This window comes from Aotus nancymaae, unplaced genomic scaffold (assembly GCF_030222135.1).
Source record: "Aotus nancymaae isolate 86718 unplaced genomic scaffold, 86718_ANA_hifiasm-v0.15.2.pri h1tg000108l, whole genome shotgun sequence".
In the NCBI taxonomy this organism is placed as follows: Eukaryota; Metazoa; Chordata; class Mammalia; order Primates; family Aotidae; genus Aotus; species Aotus nancymaae.
In genome coordinates, this window is record NW_026988523.1 from 1872642 (window position 1) to 1899536 (window position 26895).

General features: G+C 40.5%; 1 protein-coding gene and 1 long non-coding RNA gene across 2 annotated transcripts in view; one reads left to right on the forward strand and one right to left on the reverse strand.

The window, feature by feature from the left end:
- Positions 1-26895, forward strand: part of XCL1 (X-C motif chemokine ligand 1) — a 123419-nt gene that overhangs the window by 54415 nt on the left and 42109 nt on the right. The gene's annotated exons all lie outside the window — the stretch shown is intronic.
- LOC105711766 (uncharacterized) overlaps positions 18065-26895 on the reverse strand; it is a 157034-nt gene continuing 148203 nt past the window's right edge. The window contains exon 4 of the long non-coding RNA XR_001106143.3: positions 18065-19310. This is a non-coding gene — a long non-coding RNA (uncharacterized LOC105711766). The remainder of the gene's footprint in view (positions 19311-26895) is intronic.

The window sequence follows — 26895 nt, forward strand, 5'->3', positions numbered from 1 at the left end:
CTTTTAGAAGTGGTGGCAGAAAATAAAAACAAAGAAAAACACAAATATGTAATACTAGATGGTGATAAGTGTTGAGAAGAGAAACAGAGTAGGGTGAGGGGGTAAGGATTAGGGAGAGGATAGAGAGGGGCAAGGGAGGCTAGTTTAAACAGTGAACCAGAGAATGTCCTGGAGTGAGTAGGAGACAAAGTGGATGTGAAGCTATGGATCTTGACTTCAGTCAATTGTTCTCATTTAAGAGTTTGATAAAGCTGCCCTCACATTTTCTTCAGCTGGCCAGGTGTGGAAGGAAGACACACGAGTCTCAAGTTTCCAGGTTCTTATTTGGAGTTCTTAGGTGTAGAAGATACCCCAGTTGTCAGTTAGTTCTGCGTCACAGTGGCCATTTGCAAGGGTAGCAGTTCTTGACTTTTCCTATTAAAATGATCCTATAGTTTTTGCCTTCAAAGTCTCATTGAGACAAGAACTTGTGTCTTTTTTATATCTCTATCACCAACACTAAGATACCATCATCTGTCCTATGGACCATTGCAAAAGCCTCCTACCTGGTCTGTGTGTATCAATTCTCACCCCCTCCAGTATGTCTTGAAGTTTTTCTGCAGCATCATTCTGGTGGGCAGCCTCCTTGGAGAGAGTGCTCAGAGGAAGCAGCAGCAAGACTCACCAAGACCTATTTGCCAGCTTTTAGCATCTGAGGGGCTGTTGCTGGGCTGGCTTCAAGAGCCTGGCATCCCGATTCCTGAATCACAGCCATTGGGATGAGTTTTTCCTCTCTCTTTTCTTTCTTTCTTTCTTTTTAATTGTACTTTAGGTTCTGGGGTACATGTGCAGATCATGCAGGATTGTTGCATAGGTACACATATGGCAATGTGGTTTTCTGCCTCCGTCCCCCCATCACCTACGTCTGGCGTTTCTGCCCATGTCATCCCTCCCTGACCTCCCCACCCGCCTGCTCTTGAATGCAGCCTTTCCATGACCTTAAGGTCACAGTTACCCCAGAGAATCTGTTCAGTACCCTGAGAGTCATTTGTGGAACACCAGTGCATATGGTGTCCCTCCAGTCAGTCCAGTGACTACGTAAGACTTTCACTCTATTTCATCTTCTTGAATACCTAGAGTGGTTGTTGTTTTCTTCACGGAATACTGACTAATGCTACTTGTTCTCTTCCATTTCAGTGCCTGGCTTTCCCTTTAAAAAAGGCTTCCCTCTACCATTTTCTCCCTTTAAAAAACAAAAGCCAGACACAATAACATTATTTTGGGGCTTAAATCCCATGATTTAAGGTCTTAAGCTCACCACAGTGGAGGAGCCATATACTTGTACGCTTCTTTTTTATTTAATCCGACATGTTTCCAGATTCACTCTCCAAACACATTTCTTTTTTTTTTTATTATCCTCATTCATCTTTCAAATCCCCAATTATTTCTACTGTGTGCTTACCAATAAAAATTACTGTGAAAATGAAGGATGAAGGGTCTTGCAAAGATGAGGATTTATTCTCCTTAATATTGTTCCATTCTTTTGATAACAAAATTATCCTGAAAATGAACTATCATTATGATACCTATGGAAGCAGAAAAGTCTAAAACAACACTCAAGATGGCTGTTTGGGAGAATATTCTTAATAAGCTATGCTAGAATATAGGTCAGTTCAGCTATATAAACATCTAAGACCATACTCTCAGATACTAAATGCTACTCTTAAAAAATTAAGTGAAATTTAGAGTGGTTTTAAAATTTATTACAAATGGCAAATTGAAAAATAAGCCAATTGGCAATATACATTTTATTTCTATATTTAGTGCTGAAAAGTCATAGGTATCCCTCGGCCAGTGATTGCGGAAAATTTAGGTTTGGAGCTGTAAATGTTGAAATTCCCATGGTATTAAATTATTTCAATTAGTTCAAAAATATCCTAAATAATTGGGAGAAATATGTTACTACCTGTTTTTTACACTACTAGAGTAGATGGTTTCAGATATTTTTTATGCTAATCATTTTCTCTCTTTGATCTAATTTAATGGGCTAGAATGTTCTCCATTTGACCACGTCTCGATGAAATGAAGTCAACTAGTTTGCATACTCCTTTTTATCTTCTCAGTGTAGATATGAAGAACAGGAAAAAGAGATTTAAAAATGTAATAATGATATTAATATATTTAAGTGTATCTCCAAGTATTTTTAAGTATGTCTCTGGCTAAAAATGAGAATTTTTATTTTTAAATCAGTGAAGGGGTCTGTAGTGATTAGAAAATCATTTTTTGGTGGGGAGAAAAGAGCAGTTATTACACATTTGTGCAACTGTTATTTTCTAAATAAATTCATATTCATGTAACATTCATATATTATTAATACATTTCAGGTCTTTTAAGCAGGAGTCATACATTTTTAAAACTTATTGCATAATTTAAAAATTAGGAGGGGAAAAAATTTGGAATAATGATATATTTTAAGAGAAAAATATATTCTCAAACTCTTATTATGCTGATAACAATTTGCTAATTGCAAATCATCTCTATTAAAGCAATTTCTCTAAGGACTAATAGATTACATGTTTTCAACCTCATCAATTATTCTAGATGTATGTGAAAGTAGTGAAGGTGTATTTCTTTAACAACCTATTTTGTCATTCAGACTTTTTACTCAGCAGGTGGGTCTTCTCCTGGTTTAGCGCATAAGTGGAGATTAGATTATGAAGAATATTTCTGTTCATGAAAGTCACACGCTAAATCACTTCAGTTTCTGTGCTTTCCAGAAGAAGTTACACATTTACAGGAAAAAGTCAACATCCTCGATGGCTCCAGTGGACTTCTGGCATTCCCGTAGACATGGGGAAAAGAAACATGGTTCATATCTCTCTCTGGCTTCTGCATAATTTTATACCAAATACCATATACTCAGTTGGTGACAATTTTCTTTTTTTATTCTTCTCAAGCAAATTATTAAAATGTGAACATTTGGAGTTAAAAGACACAATGAGGGAAGAAAACTGTCACCAACCAAGCATATGGTATTTGGTGTAAAATTATGCAGAAGCCAGAGAGAGATATGAACCATGTTTCTTTTCCCCATGTCTACGGGAATGCCAGAAGTCCACTGGAGCCATCGAGGATGTTGACTTTTTCCAGTAAATGTTTAGCTTCTTCTGGAAAGCACAGAAACTGAAGTGATTTAGCGTGTGACTTTCATGAACAGAAATATTCTCATAATCTAATCTCCGCTTATGCGCTAAACCAGGAGAAGACCCACCTGCTGAGTAAAAAGTCTGAATGACAAAATAGGTTGTTAAAGAAATACACCTTCACTACTTTCACATACATCTAGAACAATATATGAGCTTGAAAACATGTAATCTAATAGTCCTTAGAGAAATTGCTATAATAGAGATGATTTGCAATTAGCAAATTGTTATCAGCATAATAGTAGATACTTTAATAGAAAGAAGAATTCACATTCGATACATGGTCAATAAGATTTTAGTTGAAAATCTATCACTTGGAAATGTTATATAAATGATGTAATCTCGACTCATTGTTCCTCTGATGCCTCTGAAACGACCTTTCTCAGGAATATAAAGAACTTAAAAAGTTGAACTTAATTTTGCCTTACCCAAAGCACTAAATATGAATTCTGTTTTCAGAAAAGACATATCCAAAATGGATAAATATAGACTTTTAAAGGCAAGTTCTTTTCTATTATAAAAGAATGTGATTTCACCGTGGTGTATGCCTTTGTATTCAATTAAGAAAATTGCTTAGCTTAACTTCCTAAATTTTCCAATCAGAAGAGTTTTCCAACATTGAAATTAGCCTGCATCTCTGGGAAAAGGTGAATGTCTCATGGCTGTGTACACCAGACAGGGGCTGGAGGGTCATCTCTTAAGGACACTGTGAAGATTCCTTCCAGAGAGAAAGACTGAACTGCAAAGGAATATTGTCAGCAGCCAAAGGTTTTATATCCAGCTGCTATGGCTTTATGCTGCTGATATAATTCAATCTGGAAAACACTTCTTTTAGTCTCTCTCTTTCGAGCAAGTTTTTGTCAGAAATACTAATCCCTGTTAGAGCAAGGACACTTCGTTGAGATGGGGTCAGACACACAGGTGCTGCTCCTGGTCATCTACTGACTAGCTACACAGTTGTGAGCACAGTGCATCTTTCTATCGCTAATCCATGCTTAATCTAATTAATTTTGAATTTCCATTTTGCTGGTGTGAAATAGTAATTCCTAATATGGTCCTTGCCCTCCCCACATCCACTGGTTGTCTCAGAGCCTGCTCCCAAGACACATGTGGTCTTCAACTAACCTTGCTTGGGCTTGCAGGCAGGTAATTAGACAAGAGCATCTTGGCATTTCACCTTCATTATGTCTATCAATCTCACTAGAAGAATATAGTATTGAAGAGTTCTGTGTTATTGAAGTTTGGTGGGCATAATATTAATTGCATTATCTGATATATAATATAATTTTTTAAACACATAAATTTTTTTGAGTACTTACAGTGTGCAGTTAGCTAGTTACTCAGTGTGTGTGCTAGGGTTATTATACTAAAACAAAAGATTCAAGTTTTTTTTTTTTTTTTTTGAGACGGAGTCTCTGTTGCCCAGGCTGGAGTGCAGTGGTGCAATCTTGGCTCGCTGCAACCTCTGCCTCCCGGGTTCAAGCGATTCTTCTGCCTCAGCCTCCTGAGTAGCTGGGACTGCAGGCGTGCACCACCATGCCCAGCTAATTTTTTGTGTTTTTAGTAGAGATGGGGTTTCACCATGTTGGGTCAGGATGATTTCAATCTATTGACCTTGTGATCTGCCCACCTCAGCCTCAAAGTGCTGGGATTAGAGATGTGAGCCACCATGCACAGCCAGGAACATTCTTAACTTGCTCTCTAGGCTACCTAAGCAGGGACTGAGATGAGGCAGCAAAAGATACCTGGTTGAAGCCGTCGGTTAAATAGCTACCTATAACCTCAGCAATATACATTGGGTAATCAATCTGTCCATATGGTTTGGAGAGGATCTAAGGAAAACGACCTAGAAAGCAAGTAGTGGTTTGGAGGGAAAGGTGGAAGAGCTCATGTTAGCTGAGAGCAAGGAGGTGGAATTGACACCCTTCAGAGGGGTACTCTCCAACCCCACCAGGGTGCAAGACTCACCATGCAGGCCAGCACACTGTTTTTCCTAAGATGAGGTGGGCAACTCAGTGATTCTTTGTATTCTGGGGCCATGCCACTGTACTTTAAAATGGGTTCAAAGACTGGATCTTTCCTGTATTTTCATACAGTTATGAATAAATACTAAATTTTCATTTATGTATTGAATTAAAAAAATTCAAGTCATTTTGATAGTTGATAAAACCCAGAAACCATTAAATCTAGCACCTCAGTGAAACCAGAGCAGCATTTCCTATTTGTCTTCAAGTCTTAAACTGATAAATTGGGAGCTGGTATAGAAGGTAAACGTCCTTCACAGGCTGAAAGAAATCAAAGACTCTAGAGGAAATTTACAATGCTGTAGGATTGATGAATTTAGTCAAGTGTTGTAGAGAGACTGTCAGAAGATAAAAGCCAGTAGAGGTACAATATTAGACAGTGGGTGGGTTCATTTGAGTTTCTCTTAGGAAACTGCTCAAGCTTTCTTTCTTTGGCTTCAGATGAATGTGGTGTTTGATTTCACTTGTCACATGATCCAGCTGTTTCAGGAAAACACACTTATGTTTTCCATTGAACGGTCCTGTTGCTATTTTTAGTTGATATTGTGCAGGCACTGCATCTTCTTGCAGGCATCATCTAACTCCATAGCTGGCTGGTGTTAGTGAGGCTAATATTGTGGGCTCTGTAGCTGGCTTTACACCAAGAATTTACAATGTGCAGGTGGCTGGATACCCACAGCCTTCTCCCATGGGCAGCACCCTCAAGCTTCCTCAGGGCCTTCATGCTTTTGTGCTATTGCTTCCTGTGCTGTTGCTTCTGGAGTAAATATCTCCCAGATGAGAAGCTGGAGGCATCTTCCTCAGTCTGAAGAGCAGGACATTAAATTATTATTGACTTGAATTAAAAATGTTTCTTTAAGTGAGAAATGATGTATTTGTGGGAATGGTGCTATGGTAGAAGTTTTTAGCCTGCCCTCTCTCTCGTTTGACCACTATTTGGTCAATAAAGCAAATATTTCTATGAAATGAGTCACAGAATGTTTTGGTTTCCCAGTGCATATAAAAGTTATGTTTATGTGATACTTGAGCCTATTCCATGTACAATAATAGCATTGTGTCTAAAAAATAGTGTACATACCTTAATTAAAAAAAACCTTTATTGCGAAAAGAAGCTAGTGATCATCTGAGCCTTCAACAAGTCGTACTCTTTTTGTTGGTGAAGCGTCTTGCTTCCGTGTTGATGGCTGCTGACTGATCAGGGTGGCTGAAGGTTGGGGTACCTGTGGCAATTTCTTAAAATAAGGTAACAGTGAAGTTTGTCACATTGATTGACTCTTCCTTTCATGAAAGACTTTTCTGTAGCATGTAATGCTGTTTGATAGGATTTTCCCAACAGTAGAACTTCTTTCAAAATTGGAGGCAATTCTCTCAAACCCTGCTGCCACTTTATCAACTAAGTTTATAGAATAGTCCAAATTCTTTGTTGTCATTTCAACAATGTTCACAGCATCTTCACCAGGAGTAGATTCCATATCAAGAAACTTATCTTGTTCATTTACAAGAAGAAATGCCTCATCCATTCAAGTCTTATCAAGAAATTGCAGCAATTCAGTCCTATCTTCAGGCTCCACTTCTAATTCTAGTTCTGCAGTTACTTTATTCACTGATGTCTTACATCCCTCAAAGTCATACGTAAGGGTTGGAATCAACTTCTTCTAAACTCCCGTAAATGTTGATATTTTCACCTCCTCCCATGAATTACAAATGTTCTTAATGGCGTCTGGAATAGTGAATCATTTCCAGAAGGGTTTCAACTAACTTTTCCCAGCTCCATCAGAGGAATCACTGTCTATGCCAGCGATAGCTTTGAAAAGTGTGTTTCTCAAATACGAAGATTTGAAAGTTGAATTAATTCCTTAATTCATGGGCTGCAGAATGAATGTGTTAGCAGGCATGAAAACAACATGAATCTCTTTGTGTTTCTCTATTAGCAATAGACTACATGGATTGGGTGACTACGTGCATTGTCAATGATCAGTAATATTTTGAAAGGAATCTTTTTTTTAAATGTACAGTAGGTTTCAATAGTGGGCTTAAAATACTCAGTAAACTATGCTGTAAACAGATGTTCTGTCGTAAGGCTTTGCTGTTTCATTTATAGAGTACAGGCAGAGTAAATTTAGTATAATTTTTAAGGGTCCTGAGATTTTCAGAATGATAAGTGAGCATTGGCTTCCACTTACAGTCTCCAGCTGCATTAGCCCCTAACAAGAGTCTGCCTGTCTTTTGAAGCTTTGAAGCCAGGTATTGACTTCTCCTGTCTGGCTACAAAAGTCTTAGGTGACATCCGCTTCTAATAGATGACTATTTCATTTACATTGAAAATTTGTTATTTAGTGTAATCATTTTCATCCATTGTTTTAGCTAGATCTTCTGGATAACTTGCTGCAGCTTCTACACCAGCACTCGCTGCTCCATCCTGTACTTTTATATTATGGCGATACATTTGTTGCTTAAACATCATAAACCAACTTCTGTTAGCTTTAAACTGTTCTTTTGCATCTTCCTCACCTCTCTCAGCCTTCATAAATTTGAAGAGAGTTAGGGTCTTGCTCTGGATTAGGCTTTGGCTTAAGGAAATGTGGTTGATTTAATCTTCTATCCAGACCACTCGAACTTTCTCCACATTAGCAATAAGTATGTTTTGTTTTTTTTTCATCATTCATATATGTTCACTGGTGTAGTACTTTTCATTTCCTTCAATAACTTTTTCTTCGCATTTACAACTTGATGAACTGTTTGGCACAAAAGGCTTCACTTTCAGCCTATCTCAACTTTTGACATACTTTCCTCACTAAGCTTAATTAATTCTAGCTTTTTAAAGTGAGAGATGTGCAAATATTCCTTTCACTTGAACACTTAGAAGCCATCGCAGGGTTATTAATTGGCATAATTTAAAAATTGTTGCGTCTCAGGGAATAGGGAGGCTCAAGGAGAGAGAAGGAGATGCGGGGATGGTCAGTTGGAGCAGTCAGACCACATACAATGTTTATCAGATTTGCTCTCTCATGGGCATGGCTCATGGCACTGCAAAACAATTATAATAGTAATATCAAAGATCACTGATCAGAGACAGTCATAACAGATAGAATAATAATGAAAAAGTTGGAAACATTGTGAGAATTACCAAAATGTGACACAGAGACATGAAGTGAACACATCCTGTTGGAAAAATGGTGCCGACAGACTTGCTCAACACAGGCATACCACAAACCTTCAATCTGAACAAAATGCACTCTCTGTGAAGTGTAATAAAGTGGAGCTCAATAAAATGAGGTATGCTTGTACTGAAATACAATGATGACATTAATCACCTGGAGTTAATGCAGACTCCACGACTTAAGGATCCCCCACAAGACTCCCCTCATTTTAGATGCAAGACACAAATTGAGGGGTCCCTAGGCCACCTGCTATGATGAACTGGCTATGAATTTGGAGATTTCCATGATCCTCTCAGGTTTGATATTTGCTAGAATGACTTACAGAACTCATGGAAGTATTATAATTACAGTTATAATTATAAAGGATAGAAATGAGGACTGGTCAAGTGAAGAGACTAACATGGTGAGGTCTGGTAAGGTTCCAAATGTAGAACTTCCGTTAACTCCGTCCATGTTGTCAGGATGCATTTCTCTAGGTACAATGATGTGTTTTCCCAACCAGGAAGCTCCCCTGAACCTCACTGTTCTGAGTTTTTATTGGGGTTTCATTAGGTAGGCATGATTGGTTAACTCATTGGCCACATAATTAAGTTCAATCTCCAGTTCCCTCCCCTCTCCAGGGTTCATGAGTTTTGGTTGATAACATCTGGGTCAAACCCTTAACCCTCTAATCACATGGTTGGCCTTTCTGGCATGACCAGCCCCATCCTAAGTCATCTCACTAGTGTAAACTAAGGTGTGGTCCAGGGTGCACCGTGAATAACAAAAACACTCTTGTCACTTGGGAAATTGAAGAGGTATAGAACACATTTTTCCAGCAATCTGGGACAAAGACCAGGCATATTCTTTGTTATATAATAGCAGGAAAGAAAATTATTACCCTCATTTTCAGATGGCACTGAGGAAGGCAGAGTGACTTGTTCAGTGTCACAAGGCTGAATAATAATGGAGCCAGAATACCAGTCCTTGATGTCTGGTATTCTGTCTCCAGACAGTCTCTTTCCAGTGCACCATGATAGATCCCCTACAGGAAGGCCAATTTCACATCATAATTGTCATTATATCTTTCAAATTTTTTTGAGTAGCTGGATCTGAGCTAAATGTTCCTTTGGCAACCATGATACCTGTTCCTGGTGGTTACTAAGAGATCCTCCTCCTCTGGGCTTTGCCCATTGATGCTGTTAGTAGGGGGTTAGCAGCCCCCTATCAGGAGGTCCATTGTATGACGGGTGAAAACAGCTGTGCAGACTTTGAAGGTGCAAACTGGAGCTACCTCTTTGTTGAACCATGAGGATGAGTGGATCAAGGAGTCACAAATCCTCAATTTTAGTGTCCTTTTTTTTGTAATCTCCATTTATGATAAGAGCATTTGCTATTGGCAAGCTATCTATATGTTTATCATCTAGGTATCCAATCTATTCATCTAATCTATCTGTCTGTGCGTCTGTCTATCTTTCATCTATTGACAAGCTTTGATCACCCTTAAAGGCTGAACATTGTGGCTGTGGCCTGTTTTCTATAATGGTGAAGGAAGTATAGGTAAGGTTGAAGATTCTGGGCGTGGCTAAAATACAAAACGATTTTTCTAATGTTGCTTCCTTCTCCCTTCTCCTCTCTTTCCTAACATCCCCTCCCCCTCCAGTCTTTCCTATTCTTTTCTTCCTTTCCCGGTTTTCAGAATGCCTTTTTACTTCTTCTCCTACATGGAAACATCATCTTGGTTAAACAGCCACTCCTACGTTCCAGATACAATTCTATGAGCGTTGTGTCTATAACACACACCATCCTCACTATTATTACCCTCATTGTATGTATGAGAAAGCTGAAGCAAAGAGATGTTTAATGAATTTTCCAGAGTCTCCAGCTGGTTTGTAGCAGATCTGAGCTTCAAACCCTGGTAAGTAGATGCCCGAGGCTGTATTCACTAAACTGCCTAGATTAAATAAAATGAATTTCAGCTTTGAAAGTTGGGTTAAGTTTCTGGCTTTGTTCCTTAAGACATATGTGACCTCAGTCATGTTGTAGAAATTGTCTCAGTTCATTATCCTTTAAACAGGGTAAGAAAACCCTTCTTCAATATGATACCGCAAAGACAGAAGGAGAAAATGTGTGGAGTAATATACTCTCCACTCACTTCCGTTTTCCTCTTCTCCCTAGAACAGGGTCATGGAAGGACTTTGAGAGGCTGGTATGTGCTCTTTAAAAGCCATGCCAAGCTTTGGGAGTGCAGTTGGGTGGCCTGTGCAGAAATGACCTTTTGAGATGTCACTCAGCCAGAAGCTGGCTCTGGCTCCTTATTGCCTCACCACAGCTGTGCCCAAGTCACTGTAGAGAAAGACTGGCTTGATTTCTTTTTTTAAACTAAGACTTTCAAAAAAAATGAGCTGTAGTACCTAGACAATCCGGATATGTCAGGTCACAATATACAAGTCTTTTCTACTCCTTCAGGGCCATTTTTCTTTCTCTCTCTCCCGTGACACCTTCAGCCTTTGCAGCAGAGAGGTTGTGGGCAGGAGACCTGTGACACGGGCTTCTGCCTCTGGGAAGCACAGCAGAGACCAAGGCAGGGCACAGTCATTTCCACCCACACTTAGACTGTACTGCTCAACAGCATGACTGGAGGTTACGAGGCCCTTGTAGTTTACTTCTACAGGTTTTACTGCTTAAGGAACTGCTGCCAATGGACTTTTCTTAACCCTCAAGGTCAAGTTCAAGTTCCAAGCTGGGTCTGTGGAGTTTTCTTGTCCTCTGCAACACAAACAATGGCCAGTCTCTTTAACTAATTCCCCTTAGTTCTGCTTGATTTTTGATTTTTCAGCTTAAGTTTTAGCAGTGACCTCCATGAGAGCTATGGCTGTCACCTTACTCCTTTCTTTGTTGAGTGCCCGGCCCCTTACCTGGGACTTGGCTGATGTCTAATAAATGACTGTTGAATTGAATGTGCCTGCCTGCCTGCCTTTCTACCTTTTTATATATTACTGTGGTTCCAGGACTTTCTACTGTCTATCTCACAGATTTCTCATGAGGCCCTCACATTGAGATTGTTCACTTCATTGGTTCTAAGGGATTTCTTTGACCTTCGCCCACCCTGTAAACACCAAGTTAGTCTAGCAGAGTGAAACGAAAAGCGAAGTTGGGACTAGGCAGACTGTTTGGATACTCGTCCTTCAATTTACTTATTGTTGTGACCATGGGCAAGTGGTTCACCATCTCTGAGACTTGCAAAATGGGGCGATAATGTCCAGAGCTGTTGCTGATACCCCAAATAGTGTCTTTGTGTGAATTAGAAAAGGGAATCTCTTGTGGCATGTGGACTCTTGGTGTGGCAAGCTGAGTGTGAGTTGAATTTTAGCTACTTGCTCCCTTGGCTGGTACATTCTGTAAAAATCCTTCAAGGCGGCTCTTAAAGGGCCTCTCTCCCAGGACTGGCATGAAGGTTAAATGACACTGTGCATCGGAGGAACCTGGCAGAAAGCAGGGAATGGAAGTGTTTTATTTTTCGGTGCCTGAAATGAAAATAACACCATGTTACTTACAGTGTATATCCACTTTCCCTCCCACTAACTCCCACCTCTGCCAACCCAAAGTCCTCTATCTGTCCTGTACCATGGGAAAATCCTAGGCAATGCTGAATTACCCACGAAGTTTGCTACAGGAGTCTCATGTCTCTTTCGAGGGTTTTGTGTCCTCGCCCCTACTCCAGCTTCAAGAGCCCATTGCCTTCACTCTCTCCTCTTTCTCTTCTCCCTTCTCCAAACAAATTTTGTTTCTGGAAAGAAGCCGATCTCAGTAGTTTGAGCCTTTTCATCTTTCTAATTGTGTATTCACAGACTTTCTCTGCTTTTGGAGTTAGCTCTGGCATTACTAAATACACGTCGGTCACAAAGTAATTACTTCTTCTGAGACACAAGGCAGATCTGAAGATGGTCCCTACAAAAACTGGTGTCTTATTGGCTGAAACAGATCTCCCTAGATGCTCCAGTAGATACATGACAGTTTGATAATCGTATCTTTATCAGACACTAAAGTAAACAAATGCCCTTTAAACCAAGCAATGTACCCACCAACATTTCCTCTATATCTCTGACCCCATCCCATCATCAAGCCTTACAAAGGCCCGATTTGTGTTTCTCTCTCTTTTTCTTTCTGATCTCTCCTGTGTACTCTAACAGAGCAGTTGGGATTGCTCACATCTCTGTCCTTAAAGCTCCCAGTGGCAGATATAGGAGAGAGAGTGGGATGCTGACTTCATCCTGCTCCTTGGCATGCCCTGAATCCCAAACAGAATTAGCCCAGAAACACACTGGGACAGAGGTTTCAAGACTCTACAGACTCCTAAACCTCATCAGAATCTTGAGCTGGACCCTTGACAGGATTGCAGAACTCGCTTGCACCGTGACTCTGACTCAGTTTAGAGGGCTGCAATTTTAGATATTGAGCGTCCCAGGAAACCAAGCAAATCATGAATAAAGAAAAGGCTCATGAGCCATTTTTGCGCATCTTGGTGAAGGTTTTGCTATGGTTTTTGTTAGTCTATTGTCAGTATAAAAGAGTGACTAAGTAATGGGTCATGAAATGGATGATCTGGATTTAAATTGTCTCTCCTGCCTGTGTAGCTGTGCGGGTGTGGACAAATAACGTTTTGTGTCTTGAATCTCTTTTCAGCACAATGTGGGTGATAATGGTGCCTATGTAATAGATTATTGGGAAGGGTAAATGAAATGGTGCTGATAAAGTGCCCAGTACAATACCTGGCACATTGGAAAAGTGCTCATCATTGCTAGTTGCTTATTCCTACCAGAGATAACAGTGACAACCGAAAGCATTTTCTTCTTTCCTGAGGAAGGTTCATTTGAAATACATTTTTTTTTCTGTTAAATATGGTATTTGGGATTTTGGAGAGCTTTCCCTGCATTGCTAGTTTGCTGCAGTGTGATGTTATGAAACGAACATCATTACACTTGAATGCAAAGACCCAGCCAGGTATTAGTTCTGATTCCATCTTTATTAGACTATAATCTAGGGCTCATCACCTAAGAGAGCTTCACCTCAGTTACCTAATCTGCAAAACAAAAGGATTGAATGAGATTGACTCTGTGATCCTTTCCGGCTGCAAAGCCCTGTGATTCTTTGTTTACACTGAGCAGCTTTGGCTCGGGGAAGAGGCCGAGTCTGGACTCAGATACAGATGAAGCCTTGGCGTGTTGGTCAGTAGTTGGAAAGCCTGAGTTGTTGCCGTTCTTGCGTTTGATCACTCACATTTGTTTCAGCAAACTGAGCAGGTGAAGTTAGGGCTCTACCAGCTTGGATTTCCAGAGTCTTGCCTGAGCAGGTGGCCCTACAACAACAGGCTTCCCAGGCGGACAGTTCAATGTTGGCAACTTATTCCAGACAGAGAAGCCAGAGGCCTGGGTGGTTCTTTTTCCTGCTGCCTAGTCTCTCTTGTTTGCTAGTTCTTGGGGAGGCCAAAGTATTAAAACGTGAATTCAGACATCTAATCAGACTCTAAAGCTGTGCTCTGGGGCAGTCTGCTCTGCTGCATTCGTAATAGTGAATCTCTTTTCCAAAGACTCTGACAATTAGTCAGTGGAGATGAATTAGTTTATGGTAATAGTCTATGTGAAAATTAGTCTATGTGCAATAACAACTTCCTATAAAACAAATAAGACAGCATGTGAGTAGGTTGGAATAGACATACAGACCATGAGGCCCTAGAGTCATTTGTGGCTAAAAATTTCCTCCACTTTTGGGGTCAAATGGCTGCTCTGTTACTGTTGGTCTGCTCTGTTACTCGGACATCCTCTCTCTCCCTCCCTTACAAAGAACTCGTTGCCACACTTGGATATGTGGTGAAGGAACTAGCAATTGCTGGCCTTATTTTAGGGCACAGAAGTTACTGGAGAGGAAAGCTACGTATGTAGCCCTGATTTGTGCCACCCTGAATTCCTTCCCCAGGCAACTCCAGGAAATCTTGTCTGTTTCCTCCAAGAAGGAAGTGTGGCACTGTCACAGATGGGTGGCACCAGAAGGAACTAAGTGGAGAGATGTTAGGGCTCATTTGTAACAGGTTCCCGTGTCACTAGAGCTCTATATGTGGTCTCTTACAGGCACCCATAGACGACTCAAGCAGCACTGTTTACATTGGCTTTGGGGACCATGGGGCTAAAGGGTCTGAGGGGACGCAGTCTTCTTATAATGCTGGATGAGAAAACACTTCCCATGATGACATCATAGCTATTGTTTGCTCCTTAAATCTTAAGAGATACAAAGGAGTTTTCAGGTGGCTGCCCTAAAGAAATTGGCCAGTGGGTTGCTCCCAGAGCTCAGGAATACATGGCTTCTCAGTGTGCTCATATATGCAACCCAGGTGTTTGCTATGGTTGTTTGCCTTTTAAGGTTCAGATTTGACTCACCTGACACTCATTTTTTGTGGAAGCTCAATGCCTTTTCTAAGATTTTCGCAGTTTCACAAAGGGGCTTATGTTTCATAATTATCTTTAGTTCTGAGCCTCTGTGACCATTGAACAGTTGGGCTTCTAGACCACTTTTTGTGTGTGTGTAGTTGTTGTTCTCCACTGGTCAGTGTGGCTAGAAAACTCAGCCCGGTTGTTTGATATCACACACACACACACACACACACACACACACACACATCGTTGTGGGTCTAGCAGAGTTTATCAAAGGACTGAAGGTTGGAAGAAAAGTCAAAGAAGTGTGGCATTTACTTCAAGCAACTTAAAAATTTCAAATTTATTATGAAATGCTTCTGTTATTAAAGACCTTTGGACAATCTGCTCTGTTACTCGGCCATTCTCTCTTTCTCCTTCCTGATTAATTTTTGGCTTGTTGATCTACACATACACTTGGGGTTTCACCTCCCCTGCAACCACCCCCCGGGGAGTCCCTAAAGATGGCTCAATCTCTAAGGAGATTCTGATGCCAGATGTTCAGATAATACCTTCCTGCACATGTTACATGTGTAGCATTGAGAGGAGTCTTAGGGTAGAGCTGGTTTCTGATCTATGTTTATATCTCAGTTGTGAAAAAATGGTCAGTCAAGCCGTACATGCTTCAGTCTGTTTCACCCCCAGGCCATTTTGTTTTATTCTTTAAAGAACTGATTACCTTGTACCGACCATGTACTTTCACGACTGGAGTGAGTTACTTCATGAATCTCACTAAATTCTTGTCAATGATTGCTTACTCCTCTCTGATGTGTTAACTGGTGGCCCTTCTGGAATCTTCCATCTATCTTTATTCCCAAGCCTGGGCTCAGGAGTCACTTCCCCTTTGCTTTCTTCCTTGCCTCCACCTAGAGAGAGCCCACACAGACCCCTTACTCTGGAATCTTCCTTCCTCTGGGCTGTACACTAGCAGAGCCATTTGAAGATGTGTGTGCCCGTGGTCTCAGGTGGACAGACGTATGTCTGAAGACTCTCAAGTCAGACAATTGCCATTTTCCTAGGTCTCTCTTCCTCAGAGAAGTGATCCTGCATGGTATTGTTTTCCATGGAAACTTCCTTTTAAGTCACCAATGAGTAGAAACCTGTTGAGAATCCACTACATTTTTGTGACCACATATTAGTTGCTGTAAATCATTATAGTCTGCCTGATATTGAAGTTTTCGTGCTATTTTCATTCCTACTTTATATCTGATCTAATCAGGGACATAATGTCTTGGGTGAGTATAATTTAAATGCTATTTCTGCTAAATGATGCTTAGCCCCAACCTTTTATTTGATCTTTGAAGGACAATCTCATTCATTTTACATTGCTCAGAATCCAGAACAAACCGACTTGAATGCTTAAAATAGCCCAATGTCCCCACAAGCAGTGTGTAGTGGAGTTGAGTCACCGATGCAGGGGAAAGTCCACATCTAGGGTGTTATTATGGTCAGAATAAAGGTAAATACCTCAACTCCTTTCAGAGCTACTCAAACATCAGAGAGCTGTGTGGTCTCTGCAGAGTTTGTGAGAGAGCTGGGCTGGATGGCAGGGCCTGCTGTGTGACCGCGTGTGACCTGCTAAGTCCTGGTTCCCACTTCTGCCTTCCATTTTGCTGAGGAGGAGACACATTTCCACAGTCTGTAATGAGACGGAACTGGGGTGGGGGTGCTCTGGAAATACACATCCCCCGAAAGAGCCCAGAGGGAGAAACCACGGCAATGGAATGAAAGATCACTTCTCTCATGAGTCGTCTGCATAGGGTTGAGAATGGGACTGAGGCGTGTCGTGGGTGGCTAAAAAGCAGACTGGGTGAAGGTCCAAACTCACTGTCAAGAAGGTGATGTGTGAAGTGTGGGGGCTGAGGCTGAGGAACTGGAAGGCCAGAGGTCTGGGCTGGCAGAACAGAAGGAGGAGTGTTATCTGGGGGTAAGAGGTGGTTTGCTGGGCAGGAAGGTGACTTTCCGTCTCTTTTCAGTGGTGCTGGGTGGTGGGAAGAGAGGAGGAAGCTGGGCTGGATGATGCGGTGTGAGCTGGGTGAGGAGCACATTTTAACCTGTTATTATTTGTTGAATGTGTCTGATGCACGGCAAGATCATGGAGGAACCGCACATGCGGGACTGACTCAAGTAACCAACTGAATATACTCATCTGACCTGGAGAACCCTACAGGGGGAGAGTTAAATATATTGACTTTTGCCCTAGACTTTAGTTCTGATGAACACAGTCATATGATTATTTAGATCCTAGCTTCACTATTACTTCAAGGGACTTTCCCTGACTCCTCACATTAAATTAAGTATCACAGACCCACATTATTAACAGCTGTGTTTTTCCTTCTTAGCACTTGTTGGTATGTGAAGTCTACATTCATCTGTTTAATGTCTTTCACTCCTCTAGACCATTATGTTCCACAAATGCAGGAAGTGTGTGTCTCATTCATCATGGTACTTCAAAACCTAGCATGGTTTAATAATTTTTTGTTGAATGAATACATGAAATAAATGTTCACTGAGCACCAACTGTGTGCCAGTTCTGAGGTGACTGCTTCGAGGAGACGGCATGAGGAGTTGGTGATAGACCCTCCTCACCGCGTGGCTTGCAGGGCTGTGGTAGAGTCATGCAGTCAATGTCACAAGGCACAGCACAGAATCAGCCATAGGAGAGGAGCAAAGGGGCTCACGGAGAAAACGGCGCCTAGTAATGCCCTGTTTATGATGACCATTTGCAAAGACAATGAATGAAATGATCCGTCAAGCCTTACAATTTGACTGTGGGGAATGAAGGGTGGACAGTATTATTTCTTTTTCACAGAGGGGAAATCAAGGATCGGAGGTGGTCTGAGATTTGCCCGGAGTGGTGGTATCAAGTTTTTCCCTAGTACACTGATTTCTCATTCCTTTTGAGAGAGATCTTGAAGATTGAGAATTCTTTTTTTTTGTCTTATACTGTGAGAGAATATTGACAATCAGAAATTGATGAAAGGATTGGAAAGAAAGCATTCAAGAAGGAGGGAACAATATTAGTAAAATCCCAGATGTTGAATATTCTAGGATCTGGGAATCACGGCATCAAGCTTATTAGGCTAGAGAAAATTTAGATCAGTGAATCCAAGTCCTTTATTTTATAGATGCAGAAACAGACCCGGAGAGATGCAGCTGTCCTGTCCACAGGGCAGTTAGAGAGATTAGCTGGAAGCAGGCCTTTGATCATGGCTACTTCACAGCATCCTATGAAATGGATTCTGGTATTGTCTCCAGCCAAGGAAAGTGAGCCTTAGGAGATTAGGAAATTTAAATTTGCTGTGCTACTGGAAATCTAGGATTTAATCTTGTGTCTTAGACAGTCCAAAACCTGAGCTCTTAGTTATGGTTTTCTCGAGTATTTAAAAATAGTTTTGGAAGCTGTTGCTGGGACCCAGGGAGAGCATCACAGTGAAACGCTAACAGCAGAGTTGGAACTGGTGTCTACGTTCCATAACTTGGAGTTGAAAGGGCAGCTCTTCTCTACTACATTAAAGACTCAGTGTAATTTTAAGGACCTGGTCAAAGGCTCTCCTTCCTAATAATAACTGTCTCATCATTCAGCTGACATCAGGAACTCTATTAACTTAAAGGTTTTTAATTTCATGAGAGAATACTTAAACATAATTCCAAGTAAAGCCAACTCACTAAGCTGTGAATTTATTGGGGCTAATTGCAAACCCAAGGTGAGTTTTGAGCACACTGAGTGTGAGGTAGATAAGTGAAATAAACTTTCGTACATATTAGCAATAATCATATTGCTGAACATGTATTCTGTGCTGCCCCAGCACCAAGCCCAGGGCATACATGTTACCTCGTCTGACCCTTCAACCCCTGTGTGGGCGACATTTTGCTTTCACTCCACTTTACAGATGAGGAAAGGGAGGCACAGAGAGGTGAGGACATTCGCTGAGAGTTACAAAGCCAGCAAATGGTGGATCCAAGATGTGAACCCAGGTAGACTGTCCACTCTCTTAACTACCCCATGGGTCCAGAACTCAGGACGGGCCGTGGAAAGTTTTAATATGGTTGAACATCAGAGACATTTCTAAGAAATGGAAATGGCCTATTAGGTCAGCAAGTTTCTGATATGACTTGGTTTCTACACCTGCCATGGGAAACTGTGGCACTGTTTTCAGGGAACTTCTCTGGTATAGGTTAAGAAATTTGGAAAAGTGTGAGAAATCCCGCCACTGTTTCGTAGACACCTGCTAAACGTCACGTCACTTATCCTCAGGTTCAACCTGTCTTCTGCTCGTTACTTCTGTTAAAAATTACCTCTTGTCAGCTTCTCCACTGGCAGAGTAGCAGATTTCTGGGATTAAGTTTCCGATGACCCATCCGAGGGCTCCTGTGCTGTTTGCTGATGTCACCTGATGGACTGGCATTTTACTAATGTGCACACAGGCCCTTTGATGTTTCAGCATCACTTAGCAGTCATCTCTTATGTCTAAAAGCTTTCAGGGGTCTTAGCACCTGGAAGGGAGAAAGGAAGGGAGGGCAAGTGTCATGAAAGGTTCAATGTCAAGGAAGAAATTAAAGATCACTGACACAGGAGTTAAGGTGTTGGATAAGTGCTCCAAAGTTCGTGTGCTGCCTCGGGCTTTGAGGTGTCATGGAAGGCCCGTGACGTTTTGCATGCCAGCAGTGTCCACTTAGCCCGAGGTGGAGTGCTGGCTTTGACCGGCTGGACTGCTGAGGTGGGTCTGGCCTCCGTCAGGAATAGATGCACTTTGTGATAGCTGTTGCAAGCAGAGGGCGCTGCACTTACTGATGCTAAAAATAAAAGTGCTGCCGAACGCTAAGGGACTTCAAAGTCACTAAGAAGTGTACTTGGGGGAAACTGCCACTTCCTGTCGTGCATATGAGGGTTCAGAGAGGGACTGACCGCAGCGTGTGCAGCAAGGAGGCCAATTTGATGTCTGTAATGTACAGGGAGAGGGGAGCGTGCCGTGGAGTCCACTCCCTGATGCCAGGGAGGGCTGCATACTGATTTCTTCGCCTCAGAAACCTGTCGTTTGTCCAGGGTGCTTCCTTTGCTTATAAAGTCCTCCTCCTAGTGCATCATGTAACCAAATCCTACCCCTTTACAAATGAATCAATCAAACAAACAAACAAAAACATCAAACAGTGTACTGTTTCCTTGCTTTCTCTTTCCTTCATTGCCTGTGGTCTCCTGAAGGCAAGGGCCTGTGTCTCACTCAGAATCTCCAGGGCGTAGCACAGCGCGCTGGAGAATTCGCTTTTGTATAAAGAAGTCTCCCTCTAGAGCGCTTTGCCCATCCCTCTCTTGCCTCATCAAGGATACCACTCCCTCTTGTTTCTTCTCTTTTCGTGGCAGATAAATGATCCCTTCTCCACGAAGTTTGTCTTCTTCAGTGGCCGCTGCACATTCTACCCCGATGCCTTCCACTGCTCCACTATGCCCTGATGGGAGGGACTGCGGGGGGAGTCCCCTCCCCGCCACCCCTGCGTCCCTGGCGTGATGGGCAGGGAACGTCATTACCAGTGACTTGGTAATGGTGTTATGGGGAGATGCGAGCACTTGTCCCAAAGGAGTTAAAAAAGTCAGAGTGGAAACAAGGACTCAGCTTGTCTTGTTCTGAGTCCGTGATAAAGAAGTCTGCTTTCTATTTGGCTGGATCTTTGACTTGGCTTCCTAGAGTCATCAAGAGAATACAAACAATCAGAAGAGAACTTCCACCTGCTTCTGTCCCCACTACTCTCATTCTGCTTTTCCTCTAACGAATGAAACATCTGTGTTCCTACCCAAGCCAAGCCTTCCTCCATGGCCCAGGACCCCATGTCCACTTGCCCAGTCAAAAGTATCACTCCAGCTTTGTTTCTGCTCTCTGGTGTCTCTCTCACCCCTGGATTTTCCAATGGGCATGTAAATGCACAATGTTCTCCCATCTAGAGTTAAATCTATCTTGAATGTACATGTTCCTTGATCTATTAGCTCATTTCTCTGGTCCCCTTTTGAGCCATAAGCTGAACTCCTCAAAAGGGTTATCTTTACGAGCTGTCTCCACTTCCTTTTCTCACCTTTTCCCTTGAACACATTAGAGTCAAGTTTCTTTTTCCCTTTCTTTTTAAGTTTCTTTTTCTTTCATTACTCAAAAACTAAAACAAAACAGAAATCCAGCCTGCTTTTGTCAGGGTCACCAATGAGTAGTGTGGCAATTTGTCTTACTCTATTCAGATCATTTCCGGCTCACGCATGTTGCCCTGTCATGTTTTAATTATCAAGAGCTTCTTTCTTTAGTCTGAAAAATGTTCTGATTTAGGCAATAGATTATTATATGGTCACTTACATCTCAGTAAAGGACAACTCCTTTGTTTCACCTCCTTGGGCCCAAGTCCTGGAACCATCCTTGCCTCCTCTCTTTCTCTCACACCCCCATATAATTCATCAGCAAATATGACATCTTTAAATTCAAAATATATCCACAATAGCATTATATTTTTCCATCGTCTCCAATATCCCTGTACTCCATGCTACTGTCATATTTTACCTACTTGGTTTGATCACCTGCTAGCTGGTCTTTCTGCCTCCACCTTGCCCCTCCCTCTACGTAGAGTCTATTGGTCACACAACAGCCAGGATGATTCCTGAGGCTCTCCCTGACCTTGGTCATCTACCTCTCTGCCCAATACTCCTCACCTTCTCAACGCTAGCCATACCTGCCTCTTTTTTCTTCAAGCACACCGGGAATGTTCCTGTTTCACCTCAGTGTCTTTGCATTTGCTGTTCCCTCTTCTGAAATTATCTTCCGGGTTTTCCTATGTCTCACGTCACCATGTCTCTGTTAAAATTTCAGCTTATCACCTTTCCGGACAGCCCTGTTTATATGCAATAAGACCACTACTACCATAACCTCCTCACAGACACTCTCTGTTCCCCCTTCTCCCGCTTTATTTTTCTGTTAGAGTTAACACCCCATTGACATACTCTTTCTGTCTCTTCTGCTATAAGATAAGCTCATGAAGACAGGAACTTTATCTATTTTGTTCTAGGCTTTATCCCTAGCACCTAAAACAGTTCATGGCACGTAATAGGCACATGATAAATATTTGTTAAATGAAAGAATGTACAAATAGATTTCTAGCCTTACAAAATGAGATCAATGACACACTTTTCAAAAATTTCCTGATGTCCAAAAGTTGGTATCCGTTGGGTAGCATGAGAGATGCACATAAAATACAAAAAAAACTACAAAGACTTTTTGTTTTCCAGCTATTTCGAGAATAATTTGGCACACTTCTTTATTTATTTTCTTTGTATATATTCATGGCGTACAAGTGCAATTTTGCTGCATTGATAGATTGCATTGTAGTAACGTGCATTTATCACTGGAGCAACTGAAAGTTCTTTTTGATATAAAAAGGTGACAACCAAAATGTCCCCAAACAGAAAATTTTATTTAAATTATATCATACCTATATGGAGAATATTATATAACCATAAGAGTGATCAATAAATAACACTTAATGGCATTAGAAAGTATTTATGATATGATGCTAACAGAAAAATAGGAAAAGACATAACCAAGTGTAGAGTCTCAAATATGTAAACATATGAATGTGTCCTTGGGAAGAAAAACCATGGAAGAAAATGCTCCAAAACATGAGTAGTGGTAATTTCTAGATGGCAGAACTATGGGAAATTTAAATAGTCTATTTTCTACCTTTTCCAAAATTTTCCTCATGCATATTTTTTGTTTTACTATCAGAAAAAAACTTCTCGTATATTTCAAAAGTGATAGCATTCTAAATTCACTGAGGTAAGATGTTTTCTTTGAGCTTTTACAAGCGTGATAAAGATTTTGATAGGCCCACACCTTCTCTCCTGAATCTATGAAGGCTGACACTGTGCATTTGGAAGTCAGCTGGCCGAGCTGGTAATCCATGACCTAAGAAAACACAGGTTCGAAATTCTTGGTATCAATATTATATTTACTCATTAAAACAAGCTTATTGGGGTGGGTTACTAGTTGATAACACTGGTTTGCCTTTATATTATGAATGGGGGTCATTAACATAATATTTAATTCAGTAGATCTCTGGGTACTACAGAGTATACACGCAACTATTATTAATCTTATTTTGTGAGGCTTTATTTTAATGTATCATTAAACTTCTTCTCTTCTTTGTACAAAGAGGGTGATAACATCCTTTTTTCAATTATTAGAAATAATAGTTTCTCAATGTTTGTGAGAGTGATGAAAGTGTTTTTTGAGGTTTTAATTTATTGTAGAGAAGGAGTTGACCAAACCTGACATAGGTCAACTATTCGAAAAATCTGAAAGTCAAAACTCAGATTAACTCTTAGATCCATGGAGTCAAAATTAAAATTTCTACTCCTATTCTTATTTGCCATCTGACTCTTGTGATGGAAATCTGGAGACTAAACTCATGAGAATCTCAGATAAAGATATGAATATGCATGTGCTCATTTCCCTCCTCCTTTTAATAGCTGTCTAAGCTATTTAAACCCAAGTTTAAAAAGGTCATCCATTAAAAATTTATATTTTGGGGTGAGAAGAATTTGACAGAGTAACAGTGAGAATAGGCAGCATCATGCTGTTGTTGGCCAGCTTGGGAACTAGCTTGTAAATTGTAGAGTCTCATCTTTGTTATTGATCATTTAAAAAAATCTTTAACAATAAGAGTACAATTTAAAGAATAACAAAACCACGTAGGCTAGCAAAGAGATTACAGCAAGTAAAATGCTCTTGTGTATGTCTCCCCCGTCTGACTATTCCTCACCCCTGAGATAACCACTTTTCTGAATGTTGTGTTAATCACTCTTTTGGTTTGATTTATAGTGTTATCACTTACATATATATTTCTACACAATATATTGTTGATATTTTGCATATTTTGAGCTTTATGTGAGTGGAATTATACTGGATATATTTTGTGGATGTACATTTCTTCCAATATTAATTGAGGTTTGTCAAAATCCATCCATGCAACTAGAGTCTATTTTTCATTATTGCACAATATTCCATTGTGTGGACATACCACAATATGTTAGTCTGTTCTACTTTTGATGGACATATGGGTTATATTCAATGTTTGCCATTACAAAGGCTGCTATAAATATTCTTTTAAAAATATGTGAAAGTAAATATCTATGTAGAATGAGAAAATAAATCACAACAGATTATGGGGGCTTCTCCCCTCTGAGGCAGTTTTTCAGGGAATTTACCATGGGTCTTCTCTAGAAATGCTTTCTACTTGTAATCTGCCTTCCTATCTCCACTTAGAATATTCTACAACTCTTAGCAAAAACACTTGGCCCATTAAGTGGGCTTTTGCAAGAAAAAGCCTGAAGCTTATTAAGCCTCATGACTTTTTGCTGCATCCTTTTTGGGTGGGCTCACATCTGGGTTCAGAATTGTGGGCATGGTCAGATGTTGGATCGGCCAGACTCTCATTCAGTGAGTGGAATGGGCCAGTCACAAGTGGGTATAAGAGCCTGATGGGAGAGAGCTAGGTTCTGTTGAATCCCTACCATGTGCCTGGCACTGTGCATGGCATATTCTAGGCACTTCTATCCCCTTCCTCTCTTAGCTCCACTTCATTTATGGAAAAATGTAAGACTTAGAGAGGTGAAGAATCAACCTGGATATGTCTAATTCTGTCTTTTTCTCACTTGGTGCTGCTAAAGCCTTCCTACTAGAAAAGTTTTCATCTTGGTGGAAGGAGATTTACCTATTCTTGAAGACACACTGCTCTCAAAGAGCAACTCGTGTATCCATTCAGTGTAGGAGTAAAACAGCATATACACATTCATGTCATGCCATCCACTTATACCTTTCTGGCTTGAGGAAGGAGTTTTTAAAAACCAGAAGGAAATAATTCTTATGTGTGGTCAAATGCATATCAGGCTTCACTGATGATAAAATTACCACTGTCATCAGTGGAAAGCTCTACTTTCATTTCAAGAACGTCTGGGGTCTTGCTTTTTTTCTTTTCTCATAGCTGCTTCTAATTCTTCTTAAACTTATGACCAAATTTTACTGGTTGGGTCTCATTTTTTTCATTTATAATCCAACAGTTCTCAGTCCTCATTCAGGGTCATTGTGATGATTCATGTGAAAAGAGTTTAGCCTTTAATAGGCCTATTTGAGTACAGATCACATACAGCTATGAAAAGGCATTGGTATTAGTTTTATTGTTATTAAGAAAAACATTTGCAGATAATAACACTAATTTAGTTACAAAAATTTGCTCTCCCTTTGATGGAAGTGAAAAATGTATTATTTTTATTTTTTATTATGATTATTATATAAATAATTTGTTCATTATGAGCATTCTTGAAATATCTCCTAGAACACACATTGAAGAGTTTCTCTAGGTATAAACCTGGGAGAAAAATTCTGAGTCACTGGATATGTGCATGTTTAGCTTTCCAAGGCTTTGCCAAACTCCTCTCCAGAGTATTTATACAAATTTATAAACCTAGAATCAGGAAATGAGAATTCTCTTCCTCCACATATTTGTCAACACTTGCTATTGTTTTACTTTCTTATTTTTACTAATCTGGAAGGAGAGACTTGGCATTTCATTCAGTTTTAATTTTCTCCTAACTACTAATGAGGTTAAGGTTGAGCATGTTTTCATTTAATTTATGGCTTCTTTGTGTTTCCTCTTCTATAAAACACCTGTTCATAGGTTTTGCCCATTTCCAAGATTTTTTGGTCTTTTTTTTTAAACGAATTATAGGAAGTATTTTTTTCTGGATATAAATCTTGTTTTTGTAAGTGTAGCAAATACTCTTTTCTAATAGTGTCTTGTATTTTGCCCTTTATATAAACAGAAGTTGCTAATTTGAATGTCATTAAATTTATCAATATTTTTCTTTGGGGTTTCAGTTTTTGTGTGTTTTTTCTTAGTCATAAAAATCTTCTATTTTTTTCTACAAGTCTATTATTTTTTCCCCACATTTAAGTATTTATTGTTGTGAGATAGGGACCTTATTTCATTTCCCTCTGTGTGGTTGCACAGTAGATCCAGAAGCACTTATTTAATTGTCTGTTGTTTCTCCACTGATCTACAGTGCTTGGTCGGTTACAGATTATGTGGGTCTGTGTCCACACTCTTTTTCTGCTCCCTGGGTCAGTTTGCCTATTCCTTCCTAAGAGCACACTGTCTTAATTACCTGCCTTTAAACCAAGTGTTAATCTCTATCCTTTAGGGTATGACCTGTCTTTCTCCACTCTCCATCTAACTTGGTAGAATTGTATACTCTTGACATTTTATTTTTAAGTAGAAAAATATTTTAATCTGTCACTGACCATACAGCCAAAAGTGAATGGACCACCTCTCCCTTTTTTCAAGGATTCTTTATCTTACAGAGTTGCTTTGAAAATCACAGAAGACGTTATGAATGGGAAATGTACTAGAGAAAAAGAAAATGGTTTTCAGTAATTTCTAGGATTAGGGAATTTCCCTTCCTTTTAAATCATTCTGCTTACTCTTCAGGCTTTAGTTTTCTCATCAGCTCATTATCTCAATACATGTAATATCTGAGCTGACCTGTGAAATGAATTCAAAACCTTCAGACTGAAAGTGTAGGTACAGGAATACACTTTAAAGGTGGAACTTCCTGTGGCTGTTCACTTTTATTCTCTGCTTCTTGGACAAAATAGGTTTGGTGATTATACACGAAGCCTTGAGGCTGGGAGACATGAATATCCTTGGAAAAAGTACAGGATGAGCCCTTAGAGACAGAAATAAGCCTCACATGTGTGAGGCCTTTCAGGTGCCCCCTGCCCTCCTGCACCTACCCTCCCATGCAGCTCCTCCCCTTCACATGCCTCACATGGGCACGGGGCCCAGGTCACAGCTCCTCCTACTCTTCACTCACTGTTGAGATCGTCCTTCAGTAGGTAGTGGGGAGCTGCAGAGAAACATTGTGGTTTTCTGTGGTTCTCTGTGGGTGTGACCAAGTGAAAGGGTACTTGTGTATGTTAGTATATGTCATCATGGGGGGAAAAGAACAATAATACTCGACCATCACTGTGGTGGGTTTTCCTCTCACCCCACCCAA